The sequence below is a fragment of the Perna viridis genome, chromosome 15, assembly GCF_037379345.1.
Source record: "Perna viridis isolate PV_CMFRI_1.1 ecotype Kerala chromosome 15, ASM3737934v1, whole genome shotgun sequence".
NCBI lineage: Eukaryota > Metazoa > Mollusca > Bivalvia > Mytilida > Mytilidae > Perna > Perna viridis.
This window is the reverse complement of record NC_142459.1, coordinates 18,606,687-18,629,132: the sequence shown is the minus strand read 5'-3', so window position 1 is coordinate 18,629,132 and position 22,446 is coordinate 18,606,687. Positions and strand designations below refer to the sequence as shown.

The 22,446-nt window shown below is 31.7% G+C and overlaps 1 long non-coding RNA gene across 1 annotated transcript in view; it reads left to right on the top strand.

The window, feature by feature from the left end:
- Positions 1-628: 628 nt before the first annotated feature.
- LOC148597316 (uncharacterized) overlaps positions 629-22,446 on the top strand; it is a 43,302-nt gene continuing 21,484 nt past the window's right edge. The window contains exons 1-3 of the long non-coding RNA XR_015919116.1: positions 629-725; positions 14,226-14,289; positions 14,817-14,837. This is a non-coding gene — a long non-coding RNA (uncharacterized LOC148597316). The remainder of the gene's footprint in view (positions 726-14,225; positions 14,290-14,816; positions 14,838-22,446) is intronic.

The window sequence follows — 22,446 nt, the reverse complement described above, 5'->3', positions numbered from 1 at the left end:
TAATCATTCGATATTTGAGAAGGTTTGCTGAAGTACTTCATTTTTTTTTCAATAGCACTCAAAATAGAAAATATAGGAAATCATTTTTAAATAAACACGAACCTGAGACACACATCGCGAACCAATCTTAACAAAATGACTAGATTTGAAATAACAGTCAACTGGCACATTACGGGTAGCTTTTTTTCTATAGGTGTTCTTATTTTTCTCTCAGTGATAATGTCCTTTGAGTTTCAATTTGAAAATCACTGGGGTCCCTTAACTAGACTTCGCGATAATAGATATTTTAATTTTTGACAAGATTTTTGTATAGACTGTATGGGAAGTTGTCCATATTTAAGATGATAAAACACAAGGGTTAATAACATTCTTTATATTGTGATACATATCTGACATTCGCTTATATATTACAAACATGATATTAAGGAAAACATAATTCTTGATCCTGTCCTTTGACAAAACATTTTTTTTCTATTTTTCTATTACATTCTATTTTCCAATGATCCTCCTTTTTGATATGGACTTGTTTTTGGTTAGATATCAATGGTAGAGTGATCATAACTCGTACTACAATGATCAAACCATTATCCACATTCGATTGCAAAATGATAAAATGTTAAAGTAAACAAATGTGCCCTACTTTACATTATAATCTGAAAGGACTATCTTACATTTAAATATAATGAAGACAACAGACTGTATAATGAGATGCATCAATTTTTAAGGTAAAGCTTGACATTTTTATAATAACATTTTAAACTAATGAGCGAGTAAGCAATGAGCTAACTGGGTATTTTCTTTACATCAACTATTTAGCCCAGTCATAATAGATTGATAAGTCTAATTCAATAATGTCGGTCAAATATGGAAACATTTTGCCGGTCTATAATCGGGGTAAAGATGGTTTCATTATCACTTTAATTAAACCAAAAACTATTCCGTAAAAAATGAAATTAAAGCAAGTTTATTATTAATTCTTATTTCGATAATGGACTGTAACATTTATCCAGATTTCAGAAATCACCATGTCTTTGTAGCCCTATATTTTAAGACTTCAACATCATTCTCCTCAATTAATTTAACATAAAAACCTACTTTGTTTACATTGAAAGAAAAGCAATGTTGTTCAGACTTTAAAATCACGAAAATTGTATTATCGTTGTTTTAAAAGAAAATAAAGAAAATAGCTGACTGCAAAGATTCATTTTGTCTGCAATTCTTTATGACATTCTTTTTGAATTATGTTTAAGGACTCATTAAGTGAAAGTGTTTCTTATTTAAGACGGTAATTTAACACAGTTTTACAACATGTACTAAATTCAACAAAAAATATACATATTTTTTTTAAGAAATAAAGAAACATGGCATGTCATTCTGTGTATGTGTATTTGGTCAACATCCAATAGTCGATGACTTGCAGTTAACCTACAAAGATAATCTATATATTAAACCTTTATCTGATTTAAACCCCATTTAAATAAAAACAAAAATCTATATGTGACTAAGTGGGGCTTGATAGCAATTAATGAATCAAAGAAAACACGTATATGGAATTATTTTCAATTCAGATTCAGAAGACATTGAAAATATCTACAAAATAAGAACAAAGAGAAATATAAATACGCATACGAAACAATGTGATTATCAAATATATGCAAATTATAGAACATTATTGCAAATATTTAAAAAAAATAACATCAATCAGATTGCATTTGTATGTTCAAAACAGATTGAACGCATAAATCCCTGATTTGCCTTTTTATGAGCGACTCGGTGGTTATTTCTATGAAACACTGGACGCTTACCCTACCGGTGCACCTGGTCATTCTCCTTGTTTAAAGTGGACAAGTAGAACGTCCAAATACATCCAAACTATGTTTGCAGGGTATAATAATTTGATAACTTCCTAAACACATCTAAGAAAATAGTCTGCGGACCACGCAGTATAATCGCAAAGTGAAATAGTATCACAGTACAGTGAAATATTATCACAACAAAGTGAAAAGGTACCACAACAAAGTGAAATGGTACCACAACAAAGTGAAAACGCACCATAACAAATGGGAAAATAATATAACAAAGTGAAAACGTATCATAACAATGTGAAAACGTACCATAACAGTGTGAAAACAAAACAAAACAAAGTGAAAACAAAACAAAACAAAGTGAAAACGTACCATAACAGAGTGAAAACGTATCATAACATAGTAAAAAACTTACTATAACAAAATGAAAATGTACCACTACAACTAGAAAAGGTATCATAACAAACTGAAAACGTACCTTATCAAAGTGAAAACGTACTATAACAGAGTAAAACCCGTACAATAACAACGGGAACAGGTACCATAACAAAGAAAAAAAAATACCATAACAAGGGGAAAAATACCATAACAAAGTGAAACAAACAAAAACAAAGTAATCGCAAAGTGATTAAGTTTCACTACGAAGTTAACAAATGAGGCAACATACTGATATCAGTCCAAATAAAGCAGCTATGGCGTTCCATAGATATCAGTCAACCAAAAAAAAAACAGCTATAGCGTCCGTATATAAACGTTCATTTTATTATTTTTTTCTCCTTTATTATAAAAAAAATCAAATGTTTGCAATCCGTTTTATAACAGCTATTCTCATTTCACGAGTACTGGTCTTGAAATGATATATTTCCTGCACAATCCTATGTTTGTTGGATTACATGGATATTTTTCAAATATTTTCTAATATTCTGTTATATATATCATTGCTGCCTTTTCAAGGAAAACGGTACATTTCGTAAGGCAAGAAATTCCTTTGCAAGTTCTTTCAACTAAGATACGACACTTTATAGAAATAATATAAGATAGCTGGACCAGAAAAAAAAGTATTGTTCTTTGTTTCAATATTGAAGTGCACACAATTTAATGCAACGTGTATGCACCTACATACATAAAAGTTCACTCTTATTAGGCAATGACAATAAATACAAATATAACTTACTTGATTAATCACGTCAAAGATAAAACATTGAAAAATTCTAGTTTAAACTAATAAAACTTAGATTTGTCATTTACATGCCCATTTAATATTTGAAAAGAATCATCGGAGTCAAAGCTAAAGGAAATATTTATAATATAAAAAACCGAAAAATACGGAAATATATCAATATAAAAAGTACAAAATTATTTTTTTAAATATTGTCCATTAAAGAAATATAATTTAAGTAGAATCTTTGTAAAAATCATGCAAATTCTATTATATATGATACACCCCAAAAAAGGCTACATATTTTTCCTGTTAATTAGGTTGCTTTATACAGGCAGAAACCTAACGCGACGAAAACAATAAAACAATAAAAATAAACTAGTTGTAAGCCAGAAAAAATACTTTTCATTTTTTGCAGTGTACATGTACTATGTTTAATATTTAAGAAGTACTAGGGAACTGAAAATGATCGTTGTCAATTGCTAATCATATTTATTAAATGATGAATAAACTATAGGTACGCGTCGCATGCATCTGTCTCTATCACTATTCAAACGCACATTTGTACATGTATCCTGGAAAAAATATTTCACAAAGTATGTGTTGTTTGCATCTGTTTTCCATATATATTTCTCCCAGAATTACATTCTTTTGATTTTCGTAACATTTGTGTTCTCTTCATTACACATTCAATATCTGGCGGACAACTTATTAATGGCGATATTAGTATCGTTGGAAATGCTGTTTTGCAAAGAGTCATTAAACACCGTGAACTCCATCAGACTTGAAAAAATAACATAAACATTCTAATGGATGTAGTTGAGGATACAATTAATCGGGCCATAAAAAAAAAAAAAAAAAAAAAAAAAAAAACACTCTCTGACTGTGTGACTTTGTAGAAGTTTAAAATACCCTTGCGAATTTGACGACTCAGAACGTCAATGATATCCATAACAACTCTATTTTAAATGATCCCAAGAGGACTTGTCGGATCGTCATGACACATGTGTCGTCGTTCCAGCAGACACATAACCTATCAACATAGTGCAAAAGACACACTATCAACTGTCTAGTTAAGGAAATCGAATTAGAAAAATTAATGTTGCAATCCAATATATTTGCTTAGTACAAAACCTAAGGGAATACCTTAAGACTGGTGCACCTGGTTCATGCTCCCAGTTTTTAGTGGAGTCCGAGTTGCTCATTTACTTTTGCTACTTTGTATGTATGATTTTAGTTACTTTATGTTCTTTGTTGTGTATGTCTGTTTCCCATGTCTGGTCGTTGTCCCTGGATTACATTCTTTTGATTACCGCTATAACCTTGATTCCCTTGATTACTCTTTAAGTTGTTCGGTATTTCTAAATGGCGATTGTAAAATGGCTCTCCATACTACCATTTGGATGATAAACCTTTACAAATGTCCTTACAAACATTGCTTGATCTGCCAATTGGACGTCTAGACTCTTTTCGAAACTCCATGAAAATTAACTCAGGGCGTTCATAGTTGGACGCAAGAGTCAATGTTTCTCAACCTACTTTACAAGTGGTGCAAATTAGATGTGGTTTGTGGTTTCTACCGAATTCATACGATAATTTAAAGTCACTTTCCTCCGGTAAAGTGAACTTCTGTTACAGTAAATAAACACCACAATGCAATATGATAAGCTATTCCAAGCGATTTTATGGTTCTACACAAAGCAGGAAACTAAAGAATATTCTTATATGGTATAAGGTAAAACAATCGTTTTTCTTGTTGTTGTTGTTGTTGTTGCTTTTTATATGTGTGTTTTATTTGTTTTTTTGTTTTTTTGTTTTTTTTGTTTGTTTGTTTTTTTTTTTGATATTTCTTTGTTAAAATAAAAATACAATGGTTTTAACTTAAAAAAAGTATTCAAAGTTTCATGTTATAATGTTGGAATTTCTAGTTGAAAACAATGAAATAATTTTGTAATTGATAAGCAGGTAAACTGTGCGTGATCATGAATAATACTATACTAATAATTATCTATACATGAACGTATCATTGATCACAAGTTAAGTAAACAATGTACCCGAATAAACACAAGTAAATCTTAGATTATACTGTTAGACAGTTAATTGTACATTGCGGTCAATTCAATGTTGATATACACACACCTTACATCATTGTTTATAGTAATGAGTCAGCAGATTTAAATAAAATAGAATTAATAGTTGTAAGGTACACGTGACAAATTTCATATGATATGCAACAACCTTACCATAAAAAAATCACCCAATCCAACCATTGTTTTGGGCAAAAAATCGATAGCGAAGGCCTTACCTTGACATGCAACAATCTATTTTGCAGGACGATTAATGCAATTTTAAGTGAAATTTACATAAAGAAATCTTTTAAGTCCCATTCTACAGTAAAACCTTTTTTTAAAATGACTAAAATTGGTATTTAACGTTTTTTTGCTTGGTTTGTTTAATAACACATGTTTGAAAATACGGATTATTTTACTGTAAATCAAATAAACTCAACTATAAAAAAGTTTTGCCCGACCTGTTATATCCCCTGAAACGTGCAACATTCCCTTTTTAGCCTTTTTACGTGTGTTTCGTGTGCGTGCTTCGTGGGATCGTGTATCGTACAGCTTGGGCTTTGCGGGCGCACTTCGTGCTTCGTTCTTCGTGTACCGTGCAAAGTTATCCATGCAACGGTTTTGTATTCTGATTAGATGATAAAAAAAATCTCCAATGGTAAATCAATTTTACGAAATATAGTTGCAATTTCGTTTTTTAATGCCAAATCAATATTCTGTTTACATTCAAAACACAGTACTTTGTCAGGATTAATTCTTGTAGGAATTAATTGGTTCCAAACTTTGAAACTTTATTTGTACAAATAATAAAATACTGTAAATATTTGAATGGCCTTCCGGAATGATCGGGGAATAGTTTCCCGAACTATATCTGGTTATGATTTCATGGCGATCATTGCCTTAGTGGTAATAGTTTGTCTCATGAGAATAAACAAAAATGAGTATATATTACCCCAATTTTATAAATTGTTCATACTCCCAGTTTAGTCAAAATGTTTTCGCAATGTACTTTGAATGATAAAATATGGATATTGTTCATATCAGCAATGTAATATTCTCTTTTTTAGAGAAATTAGATGATATCACATTAGTTAAAATAGCTAAATTATTTCAAAATAGAGTACTTTTTAGTAATACTTCATGTAAGTTTGTATTTTTATTCTCCACGAACGATGGAAATGTGTTCACAATGATCTATATACACTAAATATGGACATTTTTCACATAAGAATTACATTCTTCTCATATTAGAGCAGTAAGATGGTTTTGCTAAAATACTCAATTATCTAAATATTCAGTATCGATTATCCCCCATGTATTGAAATTTCAAACTTTTATTACTTAGAGACCTGTGAAAATGTTTTCACAATGTACCATGTACAATAAAAATGGACATTTATCATATCAAAAATTCATTTTTTTTTTGTAAGATAAATAAAATGGTATTACATTAGTTAAAATAGCTAAATTATTTAAAAGAAGAGCACTTTTTACCGATACTTTATGACATTTTGTTTTTTGTTTATTCTCCGCGAACAAGGAAAATGTGTTCTCAATGATCCAGATACAGCAAATGTGGACATTATTTTAGAAAACAATTATTTCTTTTTTCATATTCAGAGCAATAAGATGGTATCGCATAAGCAAGAAATACTCTGTTATCTTAGAATTAAGTATATTTTACCCCAGTTTTATGAAATTTCAATTTTTTCATGCTCCCAGTCCAGTCAAATGTTTTCACAATGTACAATCTATAATAAAAATGGACACTTTTTTTAAACCAGCAATGCAATATTTACTGTTTCAGACAAATAAGATGGTATTGCATTAGTTGAAATAGCTAAATTCTTTGAAAATATGATACTTTTTACTAATCTTTTTTATGAAATTTTGGTATTTTTATTCTCCACAAACAAGAAAAATGTGTTCAAAATAATCTATATAAACCAAATATGGACATTTGTTCACATAAAAATTACTTTGTTTTCATATTTAGAGCAATTAGATGGTATCGCATCAGTCAAAAATACTCTAATGTCTTAAAATTAAGTATATAATACCCCAATTTTATGAAATTTTAATATTTTCTTATTCCAAGTCCATTCAAAAAATTTCGCAATGTACCATGTATAATAAGAATGGACACTTTTCATACAAATACTACAATACCTTATTTTTTTTGAAAAAAAATAAAATGGTATCGCATTATCTAAACCAGATAAATCATTTTAGAAAAAGAGTGTTTTTTTTAATAGTCTATGCAACTTCAATATTTTCATTCCTCTCGAACAAGGAATGTTTGTTTATAATGATTTATAACACCAAATATGGACATTTTTCATATAAAAATTACTTTCTGTTCATATTTAGAGCAAAAAGATGGTATTCCATAAGTCAAAATTAATAAATATCTAGAAATTGAGTATATCTTTTTTTTTTATTAAATTTCATACTCGGATACCAGTAAAAATGTCTTCACAATGTACCATTTATATTAAAAATGGACACTTTGCATACAAATATTGCAATACTTTCTTTTTTTTAGAAAAATGAGATGGTATCGCAGTATCAAAAACAGATACATCAGTTTAAAAAGAGTGCTTTCTACAAATATTCTATGATATTTGGTATTTTAATTCCTCTGGAACAAGGAATAAGTGTTCCCAATAATCGATATTCACCATATATGGACATTTGTCATATAAAAATTCATTTCTGTTCATATTTAGAGCAATAAGATGGCAGTGTATAAGTTAAAAATACTCAATATCTAAAGATTCAGTATACCTTAACCTTATTTTATAACATTTCAATGTTTTCATACTCGGATACCTATAAAAATGTCTTCACAATGTACCATGTACAGTGAAAATTGACATTTTTTATGTCAACAATGCAATATGTTCCTTTTTAGACTAGTAATAGAAGATGGTATTGCATTAGTTAAAAAGAGCTAAATTATATATATATAAAAAAGTGTTCTTTTTACCATTATCTTATGAAATTTTGATATAATAATTCCCCTGGAACAAGGAAAATGTCTTCCCAATAATGTGTACACAACAAATATGGTAATTTTCACATTAAAAATTACACTCTTTACATATTTATAGTAATAAGATGGTTTTGCATTAGCACAAAAATACTCTAATATCTAAAAAATTAGTATATTTAACCCCAATTTATTGAAATTTTAAACTTCATTACTTTGAGATCAATGAAAATGTTTATACAATGTACCAAAAATGGACATTTATCACATCAACGATGCAAATTTGTTTTATTTTTTATTTTGTTAGATAAATAAAATGGTATTGCATTGTTAATGTAGCTAAATTATTTAAAAAGAAGAGTACTTTTTACCTATATTTTATGAAATTTTGGTGTTTTTGTTCTCCTTGAACAAGGAAAATATGTTCTGAATGATCCGTATACAATAAATATGGATATTTTTTTATATAAAAAAAAAGTTTCATTTCATTTTTTAGAGCAATAAGATTGTATCGCATAAGCAAAAAAAATACTCTTTTTATCTTAAAATTGAGTATATTTTACCCCAATTTTCTGAAATTTCAATTTTTTCATGCTCCAAGTCTGGTCAAAGTGTTTTCACAATGTACAATATATGATAAAATTGGACAATTTCCATATCAGTAATGCAATGTTTTCTTTTTTAGACGAATAAGATGGTATTACATTAGTTAAAATAGCTGAATTATTTCGAAGTAGAGTACTTTTTACTAATATGTTACAATTTTTTTTATTGTTTTTATTCTCCTCGAACAAGGAAAATGTGTTCACAATAATACTTTGTTTTCATATTCAGAGCTATTGGATGGTTTTGCATAGGTCAAAAGTACTCTGTTTTCTAAACATTGAGTATATTTTACCCGCATTTTATGAAATCTGAATATTCTTTTTTATTTCAAGACCAGTCAAAATGTATTCACAATGTACCATGTAAATAAAACAGCGCACTTTTCATATATAAATGTAACATTGTCTTTTTTAGATAAATAAAATGGTATTCCATTAGTTAAAATAGCTAAATTAAAAACAAAAAAAAAAGAGTACTTTTTACCAATACTTTATGAAGTTTTGGTATTTTTGTTCTCCTAGAACCAAACAAATGTGTTCCCATTGATTCATATAGCAAAAAAATGAACATAATTATAATGGAAAGTAATTTCTTTTTATATCAAGAGCAATAAGATGGTGTGGCAGTAGTCAAAAACACCATATTATCTAAAAAAAATGAGTATATCTTATACTAATTTTCTGAAATTTCAATATTTGCATACTCAGAGACTAATGAAAATTATTTATCAATGTACAATGTGTAATAAAATGGACATTTGTAGGAGTACTGAATACGCAGATTAGGTACTGCAATACCTTACGGATGCAATGAAAACATCAAAAGTACAGGAAACCTTTCAACCCAATATAGAAATAGCATACATGTGATGAATTTATATGACAAAAATCCAAGACGGGAAAGGAGTTATGGACATCGCCACTATACGTCACCTGAGTTACATGATGTCTCCATTGATGGTCGCCTTCCTTTCATACAAAAAACTCTTCGACTTCATCACATTAGAACCAAACTTTTTTCTATACCTGTAACATTACTACACCCCCTTTACAAAACAAGTCTTGACACTCCTGTTTCTGACCCCACCTGATCACTATACAGACTTGTTGCCATCAGTTTGAATATTGGTTTTCACAAACTCTTTAAACCAGTTTGTGTCAAAAGTCAAGATGAAGATAAACGATCATTTCTCCCACTACCCTTTGTCAACAAAGGTAAAGATGCAATTAATTTGGCTAACATTCTCCAAAACAAAAACACTACCAACAAAATTTCCATTCAAATATGGTTCTTCGGGTCACGAATCTCTGGGTAATATCCTTTCGAAAGGTCTCATGTTCCGTGAAGCACGCTCCATAAATTGGAATTATAACTTTAAAGTTCTTTTGCATACCGTCGAGGACTATGCAAGAAAATTGAAAAAAACGAGAACAAGAAGACATTGATTCTCTGTCAGAGAGGTTAAAGGCCGTGATGTCTTTTGAAATGAATGACAGTTTTAAGTAGGTCAATGAATGCCAAGGCTACGTCGGTTTTCAAAGACCCCGATGTAGCAAAAACGTTGTCTACTATACATGACAAGGATGTTGCCGTATCAGCAGACAAAGCCCGAAACAACATGATTTTTCTGCAAAATGTTTGACATCCAATGTATATTATCAGATGTAGACGCAGAAAATAACAGCAGTGATAAGACCTATACTGCTACCACAATCTCCAAAGAAGAGTTTGTGGAAAACCATAAATCTGTGCTATCCTCTTTTGGTCTCTCTACCAAGGACGATGATTGTGATTTACCGTCTATGTATTGGATTCCTAAACTCCACAAGAATCCATACATCCAACATTTCATAGCTAGGTCTGCAAAATGTACCACGAAACTCCTTTCCAAACTATTAACTTCTATACTCACAACTGTCAAAGAGCGTCTACAGGCCTACCACAATACCTTTTTACTCCCGTAGTGGTATTAATTCAATGTAAATCCTGAAAAATTCGAAAGATCTTTTGGAGACAATCAGTTGAAGACTATTATTTGAATATAATAATATTAAAACCTGATGATTTTTCAACACTGTATACTTCTATTACCCACCTTCAGTTAAAATCCCGACTTAAAAACTTTATACATCGTTGTTCTTTCAAAAAAAGATGGTACACATAGATACAAATATATAGTTCTAGGTAGAGATTTCTCACACTTTGTAAGAAATAATTCCAAATCATCTTCCAAATATACAGAGGAAGGTGATTACAAATGCTGGAATTTTCAATCTACAATATACTTGTCCAGTCTGATGGATGTGTTTTTCAACAAACGGTCGGCATTCCAAGGGGAACAAATTGTGCTCCTTTACTTGCCGACCTTTCCCTTCACTCTTTTTAAACTGACTTTATGGCTGATATGATCCGAAAGAAAGAATATCGTTTGGCTAGATCCTTTAATCTCAGTTTCTAATATATAGATGACGTATTATCTTTACACAATCCTAATTTCGGGGATTTGATACATCGCATCTACCCCACATAACTTGAGATACAGGATACTACGGACACTGTGAAGTAAGCTTCATATCTTGACCTACACTTAGAAATTGATGGTAAAGGAAACCTATTGACCAAAATTTACGACAAACGTGATGACTTTCATTTAAAATTGTCAACTTTCCTTTCATCTGTGGCAACATCACTTCAGCACCTGCGTATGGAGTGTTCATTTCACAACTTAACAACAATAATACGTTATGACAGAGCTTGCCAAAACTACGCAGACTTTTTTGTATCGGGCTAAAACTCTAACAAAATGGGCTTCTGGAACAGGGTTATGTTGCTACAATCTTAAAGTCATCACTACAGAAGTTTTGTGGTCGTAATTATGATCTTGTGGACCGTTATGGTGTATCCACCTGCACCACGAAAACTAATTTATTCAACGGGTCATAGTTTTTCTTGACTCATTTATCCACCCCGGACTTGACTTTTTATGAGCAACTCGCCGGGTGTTTCTAGAAAAGCAGAGGACACTTACTGTATCGGTGCACCTGGTCCATGCTCCCAGTTTTTAGAGGAGTCAGAGTTGCTCATTTGTTTTTGTTACTTTGTATGTATGATTTTCGTTACTTTGTGTTCTTTGTTGTGTGTGTCTGTTTTCCGTGTCTGATCTTTTGTATTTTCGTTCTCCTGCAACAAGACAAATATGTTGCTAATGATCAATAAACAACTAATATGAAATATTTTCACAGAAATAAATACTTTTTTTCATATTTAGAGCAATAAGATGGTACCCCATAAGCAAAGAAATACACTATTATATGACATTTGAGTATATTTTACCCCAATTATATTAAATATAGATTTGTTCATACTCAGAGACTAATGAAAATGTTTTTGCAATGTATCATGTATGAGTAAATGGACATTGTTCATATCAAAAACGCAATATATTATTTTTATTATTCTTATTATTATTTTTATTATTATTCAATTATTATTGGTTTTGCTTTAGTTAAAATAGCTACTTTTTGTTTTTTTAAAAAAAAAGTGCTTTTCATTGACACTTTATGAAATTTTGGCATTTTTGTTCTCCTGGAACAAGAAAAATGTGTTCTCAATGATCCAAATACAACAAATATGGACATTTTTTTACACTTAAAAATAATTCTTTTTATTTCATTTTCAAAGCAACATGATTGTATGGTAAACACACTTCATCAACGTATTTTTTTTTTTTTTTTGAATTTTTCCTCAATTTAAAAAATAAAAACTGTCAACATTTACATACTTCCAGACCAATGACAATATTTTTGTAGTGTACGATGTATAACGAAATTAAAGTGATTTTATCTAAAAAAAAATTATAGATATTGCGTATATCGAATGTGTATACAAAAGCATAATTCACATTAATGTAAAAGCACATGTAAGATTTTAACAATCAACAAAATACGACGAACACGTACACTGTATAACGACGTATTAGTTTCATTTTGCAGTTGAGATTTCAAAATATACCAATTACTGAGAAGAATACTTCCGCCGGACATGACCATTTGTTTATCGTGTTTCGTGCAACGTTTTTCATGTGATTGTGTTTCGTGTTTCGTGGAATCGTGTTTCGTGTGCTTCGTGTGCGTGGGATTGGGAACGTTCCACGTTTCAGGAGGTGTATTTTTAACACATTTGGCAATATAATTTGTATTGATGTACTTGTCAAGAATTTTGCTGTCAAAAGAAATGACTCGTCCTATTGGGCTAGATGAAAACCCGACATAGTACGTGTCCAACTTTCGTTTCTCTTTTGTTCACAAACGCCCAAATGGTTTATTTTTAGATTCAGAATTAAGTTACACAATGGGTTATACGATTAAGATATCCGGTGTTTCTTTCACTAATGTGCTTTATTATAACCGTGCACATTCGTTTCTTATCCACTGTATCACAGTGAATGTTTTAAGTTTGTTATACAAGTGTGCATGATGCTGCATATTTCGTTGATTTATATATACCACTGATACGAGTTGTTTTTATTGCATTTACACGCCGGTGTTCATAATTTTATAGATGTTTGAATGATGTAAATGTATAGACTATTATGATCATGTGGGTAATATTCACATACAAATGAAACAATGAGTAATAATTTTACTAAAAGAGAGTTGCTGTGAGATGTTCAAGCTTTTAAACAACGCCGTTTTCCATATATGGAAAATAAGCCGCACCGACTAAAATCTAAGAAATGTGAAATAAGCAAATTTCTAAACAATATTTAAGATGAAAACTGAAGTGATGATTGAAAACAAAATATTTCTTTTCTTTTTTTTTCTTCCATCTAGATAGCGTTTTCCAAAATGTCTGTTAAACGGAAAATAGTAACTGTCTGCAGACGTTGGCTTAAACATTGTTTATCACATTGTACCACTTTATGACTTAGTTTTGTATGTAGTAGAGTAGTAGAAAATACACTAAAAGTTATTTGACTTTCCTGCGTCCTTTGAACGTTCAGTGGTTGCCATTAATGTCCCTACATTCACATATTTATAAAATATTGATTTTGACACCTGATTTTTTTTAAATGGGCCTATTTAAACCTTGAAGAGCTGAGGTACTATACTTCATGATTATACATATATGTACTTGGTTAATTCATTTTTTTTTTCATATCAAAAGATGACTCAGTCCATCGGACAATGGAGTTAGAAAAAAAATCTTATCTTTTTGACCCAGTGGGATACACAAATAGGCTTATTCAATCAGAAATGAATATATTGTTTAGCGACTCATTGGTTTGTAAATGGGGAGTGTAAAAGCACATGACAAATATCATTGCGTTTAATGGTTGACTGTGGAACCTTTTAGCCAATTTACTAATGATTGTGTTTCTTTATATTGTTTGTAAGAATCTGAGAAACTCATGTTAAACTCTGAAAAAAGTAAGCTTCGACATTATTTACAAGTTAGCCTGTACTTAAAAATGATAGTCAATAAAACTATCAAACTTTAAATAATAGGTCATTTGAAGAAATAATCAGTAACTCAAATCGCTTGTATAATAGGGTCATGTCTGGCATTTAGATTGATTCAAGAATTACTTTCAGATTCGTGGGTACTATACTTAACTTTTTGGATTAAATAAAATATAGAAGATGGCCGAAAAGCAAGGTGAGTACAACGTATCTATTGTAATTGAGGACAAGTATGTTGGTTTTCTATTTCACTGCTGATGATTGTCTTTGTTTGTCGTTGTATAAACGGCATTATACAAAAAAGAAAAAAAAAGAAATAACATAACATAACAGAGACTACAAACTGAAACGAAACAAATATTTAATGTAAAAAATTAAGATAATGAAAACAAGACGCAAAATAATTATAATTCAAATCAATCTATATATCACTGACTTGCTTTTGTTTTGTGGTTGATACTGACAGTGATTCATGTAAATTAATTAAACATACAAGATGTATACAAATCTGTTCAGATTGCAAATTCACCAAGAGCTTTCCAACAAAATATTTTGGAAATTAATATTTAAACAAACGACTTTACATTCAATAGGCGAAATAGATCATGGCAATACAGACTATGAATATTACCGAATGAGAGGCCATTATATTTTATCTCAAAAAATGCACGACACAATATAAATCCGCTATAGAATAACTACTATAAACTCCAATTTTTGTAGGTGAAGAGGATGATTGGTTAAGTGAGTAAATGTAGTATTTTAAGAATAGTAACTTTTCATATTTAACATATAAACCAAGGTATTTCGCCCATGGAATACATTAAACCATTCAAAGTACGGTAGAAAAAAAAAACAAATATCAAGAACAGTATGTTAAATAACATAGCTGTTAATTCAAACGCGAATGTTCCTTATGTTTGCAGATTTAAGTGTTATCTTTCGTCGAAGATACGCAAAAATAAAATAACTTCACAGTATAATTTTAAATGTATTTCCTCTTCAACTCACTCTTGTAAGGCAGACTTTCTATATTACTTATTTTTGCACTCGATACAATAAAAATTAAAAAAAGGCATCATGCTCGGCATGAATATTTATTTAGCATTTAAAAATATATCTTAAATATGTCAATCGTGCAAAACAAGATAATTAAGTTTTGTATTGGAAATAATGATATATGATTCGCGATATTTAATAATTTAAAAATAACTATTCAACTGCAAGCGGTGTGCTGAATTGGCAATATCCAAATAGGGACAATTTATTAGGACCTAGCCTTATAGTAAACATTCTGCCCGTACGTCTGTAACAAAATAATATAATTTACATTTTGTCATCAATGCTGTCGCTCTTTTGTTTTCTGAGATGGGCTTTTTAATTATTTGGCATGCGAATATATTACCTCAAAGTCACAGATGATGACCTTCGGCCTTGAACAAAATTCTGTCCGGGTTGTAATTTGCTTCATAGTTTTACTTTTGTAATATGTATATATTACTTCAAGGGTATGTGCTGTGAATCATGGATGACAACCTTTCATCTTAAACATAAACATTCAGGTTAATTTTTTATATACTTTTCTTTTCCGGGCTGTAACATTTTTTGATCTAAGGAAGGCTTCAAAACTTAGCAGGTGAATAGATTCCGTCCAATCAATGTTTCACGCAGCATGGATAATAATTACCTTTGACTTTGAACTTAGACACTGATATTTAACAATTGATTTTAAATGACAATTTTTTTGTCAGCCATGTTACTTTCTCTTATGGGATTTGCTGCTTATATTTGTAAAGTGAAAAGGTTATTTCGATGAGAATTATTGCGTACCGTCGGTGATGAACGCACGCCTTGAACTTTGAAATTAAGGTCAATATTTTGTATGAGACTTTATCTTGTCCTATCTGTAGTGCCTTATCTTACCAGATGAACTATTATTCATTGTTTATCCAACAATGTTTTTGCATATACCAAATATAAATAGTGTATCTTCAGGTTTATGTTGCTACAAGACTGAAGTTATCACTACAGAAGTTTTATAGTCGTCATCATGAACTCGTGGATTGTTACGGTGTATCCGTCTGCGCCATCATGAAAACTGATTTGTCATAGTTTTCCTTTCCTCTTCCGTCTTCCCAGCACTTGACTTTTTATGAGCAACTCGGCGGGTGTTTCTAGAAAAGCAGAGGACGCTTACCCTACCGGTTCACCTGGACTATGCTCCCAGTTATTAGTGAAGTCCGAGTAGCTCATTTGCTTTTGTTACTTTGTATGTATGATTTTAGTTTCTTTATGTTTTTTGTTGTGTATGTCTGTTTTCCATGTCTGGTCTTTGTCCTTGGATTACATTTTTTTTCATTACTGCAATAACCTTGGTTCCCGTAATTAGTCTTCTACACCACTGGGTCGATACCGCTGCTGGTGGATTTTGTCCCCGAGGGTATTATTAACATAGTGATACAATTTGTACAATTATGGTTTTAACAAGAGGCATGCAAGAAAAAACTGGCTCAGACGTCGCCTACTATAAAAAGGTCCGAACATGACAGCAGATCGGACGCACTGTTTTCTTGTAAGACTGTGGTGTCCATATATGGGCATCTCAGCACGTTCACATCTGGTATGGATAGAGCCACGACAATTCCAACACAAAGTACATGATCACATGTTCAGTCTGTGTTGCGAAGGTAATTGTAATCACAACATTGATTTGTTTTATATCCATGTATGGCAGAATAACAGCATTACACAAAAACAGTTTTAAAATTTACTTCGTCTAATCTAAACGCCATCTGATAATTTCACAATATTCTGCATTTACATAGATAAGCAAGTGGCACGGAATTACCGCAAGAAATAATCATGCAATTATAACATAAAGAAATACAAATAAACGGAGCCATTAAAGTCAAATATCGGAGTTATTAAAGTCCATCATCGGAGTAAACAATTTAACGGAGAAACATATAATAACAATGTAACATCAGAATGAGTAACGAAGAATTAACATTGGCGGAGAACAGAAAGAAAATCCCAGTTCGTGACAATCCCGACCAAACACTTGACCAAACAATTCTGGGAAACTTTTAAAGGTTAATTTTCATACACGAAACAATCCACTTCTGTGTAACTGCTGACTTCCTCCCCTTTTAATACTTTAACTGGTGATGCATAACATTTCGGTCACCTTTTTTACTTCTGACGCCACTAAGAATCTTTCGTTATTTGATAGAGTACATGTATCGTAATCACTACTGATTTCAATATAGTCACAGTTATTGTACTGGTCATAAGAATTCTGTAACTTGTCGAACTGCTCTAGACATTCGTCGACATTGAAGTTATTGACATTCCTTACATCCTCTGTTTCACTTATGATGTCAAGAATGGTGTAATCGCTCACTTCCTCGTAATATCCTTCAGGAACATTATCTCCTCTAGATGCTGATAGGGCTGCCTCATCCAACGGAAAAAGATGTACACTGTTCAAATGCCTCACAAGTTATCCTGTACGAATAGATTTAGATTCACAGCCTCTAACGGCACAATTCCAAAATTCATAATTAATAACATGTCTTTCCCGAAGATGCTGAATTCAGTTTTTACGATAATACCTTTGACAAATCTCACAGGTTTATGGCATGGTGGATCATCTTGGCAACTGAGTACTATATATAGGACGAGTCAAAATTTATATGAAGTTTTTAAACAATAGAGCACGAGGAAAATATTTTGCGGGTTACTAGTCTCCGTTCAGGTGAAGTTCAGTACAAAAATAGAATTATACACACAGGTAACAATACACACTCACATATTTATTCATAAAACACAATACATAATGATTATCAATCTAAGAATAAAAAAAGACACAATGCACTGGAAAGTAAATATTAAAAACACATTTTTTAAATATTTTGAAAGGTTTCACTGCTACTTTTCTTCACTTGAGACACTTGGTATTTTATTCATAACTTTGCTTTTGTCACTATTTTCCGGACTTCCAATGGAAACAACAAGTTTATTGGTCTACCAATAACCCTTCCTGATGCAAGCTATATTTTTTGCAGATCTGACATATCCATCATCACTATATATTAACTGAACAATTTGCCTTAATTTCCGGAGTCCTATAGGAATATCTTCTTTCACTAGAAATATTTCACCAACCTTTACACATAATAATGATTGAATTCTACCACACTTTAACTTGGTTTGTGTTCTCTCTGAATAAACTGAGTAAATAGTCATTTTTCCATGCATACCAGACATTATCACAAAGAACTCGCCCTTTTTTCCATATTTTCAATAGTTTTGAAATCGAACTGTCCACTGGTTCAAAGTATGGATCTTACAATTGTAATCAAGATTTGGCACTCCAATATTTGGATTCAAAGACAGAAAATAAAGTGGTGCAATTGTTATATTTAATTCCACACCATCTCCCATATAGACGATAATTCACAATAGCCTACATTTCCTTTAGTATGGTCTGTAATTAAATTTCTGTAACAAGTTTTCGACCAAGCATTTTTCGAAACGATATTTTCACTAAGCCAACCATGCGTTCGTTAAATCCTCCCATCCAAGGAGCTAGTTCCGTTATAAATTTCCAGGAAATCCCACTATTTGCTACATAATTTAACACTTCTTCATCTGTCACGACATCTTTCCACACGGATTTGAGCACTGAATTTGAACATTTGAATTGTGAGGCATTGTCGCTAATCATCACGCACGTTGTACCCCTTGTAGCAATAAATCTACTAAATCCATACAAAAATTCTTCAGCAATCATGACTTGAACCAACTCCAAGTGAATTCAACGAGTCACTAAGCAAGAGAATAAACACACCCAAAGTTTCTGTCTTTCATCACCTTGTTTGGTAAAAATCAATTCAAAATAATCTAACCCAGTATGAGCGAATAGTGTTTCTTGATTAACACGTAGCTCTGAAATTGGAGCAATCGGAGGCATCTGATATGATCCCCCCTTCAAATCGACGGGAAATCAAACATCTATTAAGAACATGTTTAGCTGTTGCTCCAATTATTTTGAATCCAGAATCGTTGTCTCACACAAACAATTGTTTGTGATACACCACAGTGACAATTTGCTTTATGAGCCTTCTCAATCAACAAGTGAGTAAATTTCTCTTTATTGGGGATCGATATTGGAAATTTAACTCCTGCACTTTGTAATCGATCCTTACAACGGAGAATACCATTTTAATCAATGAATGCTCCTAGCCGTCTTTCTAGATTCTTTGACTGGTCAGATTCCAAACTTGCTTTCCGTTGAAGATACATAATCCACAATTCTTCTGTTTGTTGTATTTTCTTGTTTGTTAATACGTTTGGGAAATTACCTTGTCCTTTGCACTTGGGGATAAATCGTCTAACACATAATGTTACTCCCAAAATCTTTGTTAAATTTGAAAACCTTGAAATATCAATGTTGAATGGTGGTTTGCAAGCTTCTTTTCCGAAACCTTTGTCTATTCTTACTTAAGTGTTGTTTACATCCCTTGATGCAGTGAGAGTTTCTGTTACTTGTGTCTTCCTCAATTAAGATTCAAATTGCATCTCATCTTCTTTCCTATCTGACGACAAATGCCTGCTACAATATATTTCACTATCAAGTAACCGTTCTGGTCCATGCCGCCACAAATTTTCTTTCATAAGATTTGACCCCTGTATATCTGTTGTAACGAAATCAGCAGGGTTTTATTTGATAGAACGTGATGGAACTAAATTCCTTCCAGTGATTTGATTCCTGCTATCCTATCCTGTTTTTTTTTTCAAAAATACTGTTCAATTGTTTGAAGTCAAAATCCATTTTAGTACGCACTGTACTTTTAGTAGTGAATCTGTCCATAAAAACATATCAGAAACAGGTATGTTCAACTCATTTTTCACAAATTTAAGACATCTCACTCAAATTAACACAGACAATAATTCCAATCTGGGAAAAGTCATTGGTATTACAGGGGTTAATCTTGCCTTCGAAAATATGAGATCACATTTGTTTTTTTTTTTTTCCATTGCAGGATTGGTGCAGATATATTGTCGTCGCATAAGATCTCGTGGACGCATCACTAAAACATTGATGATTTGTACTATGATTTGTATTTGACTTTTTGACTCAAGTCCACATCTAATAAAACATCCCTCGGTATTTCATAGGTTGCCATTAATTTGAGATCCCTTTTAATTTCTTTTCCAAGATTTAAAATCTTCATCAGTGATTTTATCATCCCAGTGTAAGTGTTTCGCCCATGGGTCTTGAAGAATAAACTATCCTCTAATGACCACTGGCGCATATAATCCATGCAGATCAAATACATCTGCTACTTCCTTCAAAGTAGAACGTTTCGTTGACTCATCGGTAACTTTTGTAGTTTAAGTTGGTTTCAAAGACAATGTGTCATTATCAACGTTCCAAACATGACCAAACACATTTTTTACTTAATATCTTATCTATTTTGTAAAGAAATGAATTTGTTCACTGTTGTACAACTAGAAAGCCACTCTCTTAAATTCATTGATGCCTCAACGAACATTGATTTCGAATCATGATAAAATTTCACAGCTTCTTCAGGTGAATTAACACTGGTCACAACGTTATCTACGTAGACATTTTCTTTGATTTTCTCGGCCAGTTTAGTCCCATATGAATCCAGAAGATGTTCTACTGTAGCCAATAACAGAAATTGACTCAAAATGGAACACGACAGAATCTGTAAATTTCAATATTGTTCTGTGTCAAAGAATAACTATCACAATCTCTAATCCAGAAAAATCTTCTTACATGTCGATCCTTTTGTTGCAACCCTATTTTTTAATTTTTTTTCTAAATCAGAAACTAATGCTATTTTGTTCAATCGAAATTGTATGACAAGGGACCACTACAAAGACAATCATTCAAGCTTTTACTGCTGCTCCTTTTTTTAGCAGATGCACCATACACTATCCTAAGTTTGTTGTTTGTTTAAAGGTTTAATCACGGCATGGTGAGGTATATAGTGGGTTACCTCTGCACTATCCATTTCATCTATCGTTTCAATCACTCCTTTCTTCAAATGATCTTGGTTCACACTATCATATTGTTTAATTAACTCGGGGTTTTTCTTTATTCTCGCTACAACTGACTTCAACGGATTCATTTTTAGACCTCTATTGGAAGGCAATTCTGGTGAATCATCATTCCATGGCCACTTTTCTTGATATCTATCCTCTTTCCTTGAACGCGGACATCGCCCTTTCCTTTCCAAATATGTCCGATAGTCTCAATATTCCAAAAAGCCTCAAGATTTGGCTTTACATCCATATTTGAATTTGCATCGACGAAGAATGACTCGTTTATGTCCGTTCCATATGTCATTACAAAAGTGCTTGCTTGTTTTTTAGAGTTATGTATTCTGCCAGTAATTATCCATCCTAACTTCGATGCAAGCAAGTCTAAACCAATCTGTACTTCAACTCTTTGTGATAGAATGAAATCCAAATAATAATCATTCCCTATAAGAATATTAATGGAGGAAGATATATCTTTCAAACAAATATCGTCTGCCAGCTCAAAATCTTGTACAAAATGTTGTAAATGACAAATTAGGGAGGGATCCAATTTTCGCCTCTGAATATTTCCAATAATTATTGGAACTATAATAGCCACGATGCTCGCATATTCACCATTGTTCAAACGCACACTAGTATTAGTTGTACGTGTTTTCACAACCTTCCGGTTCTCACTTATGAATGTAACAATTTTTAGCTCTTCTTCTCTTTCACCTTTCAAGTTCAATCTTTTCGCTCAACTTTCTGAGATGTATATCCTTTATGGCCCAGAATCAAACATAATTCTTGATGACCCTACACTTTTTCTATTTGGTTCTTAATTTCTGTTGTTGCTGTCTGCATCAAAGCCATTTCATTCGAGGAAATCATTACATTATTTTTTATGTTTACATTAACTCATGTTGTATTTCCATTAGCATCACTTAATTCTTCTGACATGTGGACACTACTAATTTTTACTTTTTTTGACACAGACTTCTGTGATGAGAATTCATTTCTCCACAATGAAAACGTGCTTTGTAGCTTGAACACTCTGCGAATGAATGTGATGGTCTCAGACATTTGTAACAAAAAAACTTTTTTATACTTTGGACATTCATCGCTCCAATATCTACATTTATCGTAGAATGCATTTATTTTGCTTTTTGGTGCGTTCGTAACCAGCGCCTCCGACGAGGCTCCGTTCATCTGTCTAGTACTAATTGGCACGTTTTTTTTTTCGAAAAACGGGAACTTTGTCCTTGTTTATTGTCAAAAGTGAATTTTTCTTTTCCAGAAT